Raw genomic sequence first — 6,210 nt, 5'->3', positions numbered from 1 at the left:
CGGGGGAGCCTGATCCCTTGAGAGGTGGGAGGGAAGACCCTAAAGGAGACTGGTCTATCTGACATTGGACCAGTAGCAGCCTGACTGAGATGACCAGCACTCCCATCATAAGACCAGGAACTGGGCTTGAAAGCCAGCTCAGTCAGGCTGCTACTGGTCCAATGTCAGATAGACCAGTCTCCTTTAGGGTCTTCCCTCCCACCTCTCAAGGGATCAGGCTCCCCCGGCAGTGGCAAATTAAAAGCCACACCACATCACAGAAGTACACACAGCTGACCCCAAATAGACTTCTTCTTGGTCTCCCACTGCCCTGGGTGGCCAGTCTTATTGAGGTGGCAACTGATACAAGACCTAGTATTGCACTAATAATTTAAGTAGCGTTAACTGTCTCCAAGGCATTTAGAGCTCAGAGGTATAATACAGCAGAGTGCAAATATGGGATAACTTAGATCTGTTTGATTGCCACCACTTAGAGTGAAGAGAGGTGGCAATACACATGCTCATTTTCTCCTGACCTAGCTTGTTACTCAAAGCATTGGATCTCATGTTTAGTATGCGTGGAGAGGAAGCACATGCTCACCACTTTACAGGTATTCTGACATGTCAGTCCCTCAGGGAAAAAAAAAGAGGCCTCTTTCCAAGGCCATTTGACAAAGATTATTTGGGGCAGTTTGCTAAATAAACTAGTATATGCCAGCCGACATCTCAGCTATAACCAATACATAGGCTCAAGAGGGGATCTGAAAAATTGCAGCTGATGAAGTGAGCACCCTGTACCACTAACCCATTCTCCAGAGGGCCACCATCAGAAGTGAGAGCAGCTCATGGAGGCGAGGGGTAGGGTTGCAGTGAGTGCAGATCAGCATTTGAAGTCCAAGAAAGCCTAAAGTTATACTTTCAGCTGCAGGAGTTGCATCCTCATCCCAAGGGCAAGCCAAGGGACAAGGTAGAGTTCACCTGCTTTTTCTTTACAGCAGGATAACAGCCACAGCCATGTTAGGTGCAAGTCATGTTTCATAGGAGACTTACTGTGCAAGTTTACTCTACAGAAAGGGTAAGGATAGTTACACTGAAGCTTTTACTAACTGCCTCCTTAATAGAGAGATCACTCCCCAGGAGTCATAGCCATTCCCAAGTGTAGAAACAGTTCTTTTCTTAAGAAAGAAACAACAAGCAGCCCTAACTAGGGATAGATGAGGAAACAAAACAAGACACAAGAGACAACCCAAACAACCCCCCCCCCCAAACAAAAAAAAAAAAAGCCCCAAACCAAGAGCGTTTGCAGAAATTTGTTTCCGTATACAAGCAGGACTCAGAGTACTGGTAGTATTAACTGAGGACTGTCCCTTCCAGAATTGGATCCACCTGGCACAAGGCATGGGGCAGGAAGATAAACTCCTTTTAGTACTCAACTGCTTGGCTTCAGTTACTCAAGCAGTAATTACCCAGTTTAAGGTTTCCAAACAGTTCTTAAATGCACAGAGCTTCTTTCCATGCCCTTCTGTGTGCATTCTCACTACAGAGGTAACAGAGAGTGAGTACAAGCCTAGGAGAGTAGCCAAGGAGGTTTACCAACAAACTGGCACTCAAGTACAGCTATATTTCAGGCTTCCATTTTTCCCACCACTGCCTCCAGAAACAAGAAGCAACCAGCCAGCTCAGGGGACTGAATAAGGCAACACTAGATTGGAATTATTTTTCCCCATGAAGGGGTCAGACTGGGGACTAGCTAACAACTGTGACTGGGGACTAGCTAACAACTGTGCTCCCCTTGCACTGCATAGCATTTTAAAAAAAAAAAAAAAAAAAAACAATGCAGAGAAGAAAGCACTGCCTTGTTGTACCATTAGGTCCACTAGATTCTCTCAGATCAGCATAAAGTTACACTTTTAGTAGATATTTCACAGCCAACTTCCCAACCTGACCCAGCTCTAGTAGTCTTTACAGGATAGCAATAATATTTTGGAGTCAGACCAAGTCACCAAAACATTGCCTAAAGCATATCCTTGACCTTACCTTTGAGCTACCACCCACACACACAGAGAAAGGTACAAGGAGCAAGCTAGGAAGCTACTCTTTTATTCCTTTCCCCCTGTGCTTCTGGAGGATGGGAGTATCTGTGAAGTCCCAGGTGGTCACCTTCCTTATTAAGCCACTTTGCACCTCTCCAGGTGAAACCCCTCTCATGCAGAATGAGAGGGAAGGAGGAATCCAAACTCTGTTCTCTGACTGTAGGAACCGGGATATTTGTGGTTGACTTTCTCTGGTTCTATTCCCCAGTATTTTGTGTTCCTCTAGAATCTTTCCTCCAAACGTTGCACACTTGCAGAATACCATACTTGTCAGAACAGGACTTCACGAGTTACTGGGGCAGATCTCAGGTGGAAACAGCAGCTGGCTAGTCTGATAGAAGCATAGGAGGGAGTTAGAGCTACAAGGCAACAGTGCTCTGAATTTGCTTATGGAGAAAGATAGACTCAGGATCAGAATTCAGTGCTGCATGGAAAAGGAAACATGCAGGGCAAGACAGCAAACAAAGCAGCTTAATGAGGTCTGGGTTCATGGCTCTGGGGTTGGTACTACCTCCTGTGCTCTTGCTGCTGAGCCTCCAGTTCAAGCCCAGGCTACCTTTGTTGTGAGACCAAAGCACATACTTGTGAAGGTGTGAAAGACTGGAGAGCTAGAGTGACAAGGTAAAAGTCTTCCTGAGACATCAGACTGTCTCTACTCATAAAGGTTAATGGCTGTTCATTAGGGTCATATATCTGACTGACTTCTATTGGATGGGTGACTGCTTCATGGCACTATTGTTATTCTAGATGGCCCCATTTGGGACAATTTGAGCTGGAAGATTTGAGACTGGATGGATCATAAAGAGTGAGTCATCCCCTGCCCCCCTCTCCCTCCCCCCTACTATATATATATAATTTATTTATTTTAAAGGACAATTTTTCATGTCCCAAGTCTGCCAAATCAATTCCAAATCTGTGAGTCATTCAAGAGCCACGTGTGGCCCTACTATCGGCAAGCATCCTCCACCCCCACCTGACCCTTCCCCTACTATATGCCTGGTTCTGTGGTTATCTCCATGTAGAGTAATGTTTACCTACAACACTGAGGTTTTTTATAAGACACATCTCCTTAATGTTTGCAAAATATTATGAGTCATTTGATGGGAGGCACTATAGAAGGGAGGCTGTTACTACAGCCACCGCTTCTTCCCAGGTGATCATTTTTTCCATATGTTTGAAATCAAACTGTGGCTTGTCTCTCTTTAACCATTTGCTTTCCTGCTAGGAGCCCCAGGACCTAAGAAAGGTGATGTTTCAGACTACAAGTGTGGGGCAGGGCCCGCTACAGGATCTGGATTCTGGACTGTCCTGTTCTGGCAAACACACACATGAACCTGCTGATTCAGCACTCGCGCTTCCTGTATGAATGAAATGGTAACACTGGCTCGCTGGCCTCCAAGTCCAATAATCAAAACTGCTGAGCTGATCGTTAATCTTTGCTGCCTGTCACACTTCTATCTACATATGCCATGTCTCATCCAGCCTCATCCCTGCCTTGGGTCTCCTGTTTTGCCCTTTGTCCCACCTCCCACGTTTTACACACCCATAGTGTCCCTCAGCTTTCAGTTCTCAAATGCTGCTCCCCATCATGCCATGTCCTCCTGCCCATTACTCCTATGACATGACAGCCAGTTAACTCTGCTGATGCCGCATTTCCTGCCCACCCCTGTACCTGTATGTGACTGGGGAGTTAGAGCAGGCGGAGCAAGGTAGCTGATCCAGCCCTGTGAGGAAATTGGTGGCCCATAGAGTTGCCAGGGGACCCCTGTTACCTGCCCACTAAAACTGCTGGGTGGGTTGGTGCTGCCCAGCATGTCATGTGAGACTACATGTGCTTGCTTTAACTGGGATGTTTATGTATACAGGCAGAGGTTTTGCTAGTGCATTTAACACACACAGAGCGGTAATAGCTTCCTCTGGAGGGGTAGCAGAATATCTTCAGAAGAAGAGGGTCCACAGAAAGAGCCGAAGCCTGAAAATGGGGCTCTGGGTTGGGTGTAAGGTGGTCATGTTGGATTTATACATGACTGCTTGGGTCTGGCTTCTAGGCTGTGCCCATATAAGTCAAAGGACTATGTCTGTGGCATAGCCTGAGTAGCCATTTCCTGAGAATATTTTCTGTGCCACCATGTTCAACCTCAGATACCGGCCTGCTGGAGAATAATGAGGCTACTGATTTATTTTTCACTCCAGCCCCAGGTGGGAGGTAGGGTGAAAATAGGGTCATTAGCCGTAATGGGCAATTAGTGGACTCCATTCAAGAGAGACCCTGAGCTAATAGCTGGGTGTGGTAGGTCAAGACAGTTGCCTCAGCAGAGATGTGCAGGGGCTTGGGTCAGTAATAGCTGTGGGGCACAGATGAGAGCTAGGAGCCCACAAAAAACACAGGGATGGCAGAGCCCCTCAGACACCATGTAAGCCAGCCCCCTCCCCAAAACAGGAGCATGCCTTAGCCATCCTGACATCAACCATCTCTGGGGACATTAGCCAGAATGCAAACATTGGATTTGTCAGCCCTCTTGGAGTCCTGTTTTTCCCCTGCCGAGACCCCCACCCACTTCAGACAGCAAAACCAAAGGGAGGTTTTGGAGCTGATAGGCACAGAGGGAGGGGAGCAGTGTCTCCTCTAAGCTGCGTACGTGTGTGGCCATGCACAAGTAAAAATCTTGCTGCACATGAATTTGTTAAGGCTGCGCACCTGCCCAGAGAGGAGCTGGGTGTGGAGTGCGGCAAAGGCACCAGGGCCAGAGTAGGACACTTACCACAGGTGAGCTCCTCACTCATGTGGGGCAGGCAGCCACTCCTCCCCGAGGAAAGGCAGGGGTGGGCTCTGCAAAACTGCTCTGCTCCCCCACATCGCCTTGGGGAGCAAGGAGGCACATGGCATCAGGGCTGGGGAGTGCAGTTCCCCAGAGCTGGTGGAGCGCGCCAGCCCCATCCCCATGAGAAGCTTACCTTAGGTAAGTGTCCCACGCCGGCCCTGGTGCCTCTCTTTCAGTAGTATTGCTTGATTGTGTCCGGCCCATGGTGGGGCCACCACACTCCACTGGCTGCTCTGGGCAGCAGTTAGCATGGAGAAGGGTGGTGGCCAAACCCTGCCCGCTCCCACCTGGGCACTTACTTACTGGCAGACCATGCCATGCTGAAAGGGGGAGGTGGGACCAAAGTGGCGTGCTCATGGACCGCTACTCCTTACAGGGAGGGGAGCCTCACCTCTATGAGCGCATGGAGGCTATTCCCACCTGGATGGCTTTAAAACCATCAGAGCCAAAGGAAGGTCAGATGGAGAAGATCTATTGCTCAGGGATACTGTTAATATTCTGGAGTCATGGCTGTTTTCCTCACAAATGGAGCAGTTTCACCACCTTCCTCTGGACCTTGACCCCTCCAGTTGTAAAGAAATCTTGGTTGAAATATTTAGCTCAAGGTATGTGGCTGAGGCTTTAAAGCTCTTGGGCCTGTTGAAGGATGTAGTGGGTGGGATAAATTAAACTGGAATAGACCTGCCAGCAGAAGGAGAAGTGGAGTCAAACACCTTGCATCAGCTGCTTTGCTGGCTGTCTTGTGGGCATGTTAACATTAACCCAAGATAAAAAGTTAGCAAAATTCTGCTTGTGGGATATGGAGACATGTTACAATCTGGTACTGTACTCCTACAGCATGCATACAGATGGTGTCTAGAATACATGGGCACGCATGCTAACCCGAAGAAAGAGGCCTTAATGGTCTGTGTGCAGTAGTGGTCTCCACTGGCACTGCCGTGATTCTGGATCCAGGGTGGAATCTCTGCAAGCAATGCGAGTGCCACGGAGGCGCTGTCCTTTTATGTCTAGCACAGATTTAACACCGTGCCTGGCAGCAGTGCACATGGGGAAAAGCTTACTCAGCTAAAAGTATTCATTTCATGTTGTGGCCAGTCAAGAACAGGGATAGCTTCAAGAGAAGCTTAATGATTTGCCACATAATTTTATTACAGTTTCCATCCAGGCTCCTAGTCAAGGCATATTTCCATCAGACTGTGGCAGGCCATCCAGAAGTGTTTCATTCTCTTTCCTATTTCAGTATCACCTCATTTAAACCAGTCTTCTTTGTAGTACAGAGGAAAACAGACTGGGGGGGGGGGGGGGGGGGGGGGGGG

General features: G+C 48.2%; 1 protein-coding gene across 1 annotated transcript in view; it reads right to left on the bottom strand.

Annotated features, from left to right (window-relative positions):
• Window positions 1–2,124, bottom strand: part of LOC109288754 (mucin-17-like) — a 20,236-nt gene extending 18,112 nt beyond the window's left edge. The window contains exon 1 of the mRNA XM_019504477.1: window positions 2,017–2,124. The gene's annotated coding sequence lies outside the window, so the exon portion shown is untranslated. The remainder of the gene's footprint in view (window positions 1–2,016) is intronic.
• Window positions 2,125–6,210: the final 4,086 nt, after the last annotated feature.

Source organism: Gavialis gangeticus, unplaced genomic scaffold, assembly GCF_001723915.1.
Source record: "Gavialis gangeticus isolate Ggan-Ray unplaced genomic scaffold, GavGan_comp1, whole genome shotgun sequence".
In the NCBI taxonomy this organism is placed as follows: Eukaryota; Metazoa; Chordata; order Crocodylia; family Gavialidae; genus Gavialis; species Gavialis gangeticus.
Note: the sequence above shows the minus strand (reverse complement) of the source record. Positions and strands in the feature narration are given on the sequence as shown.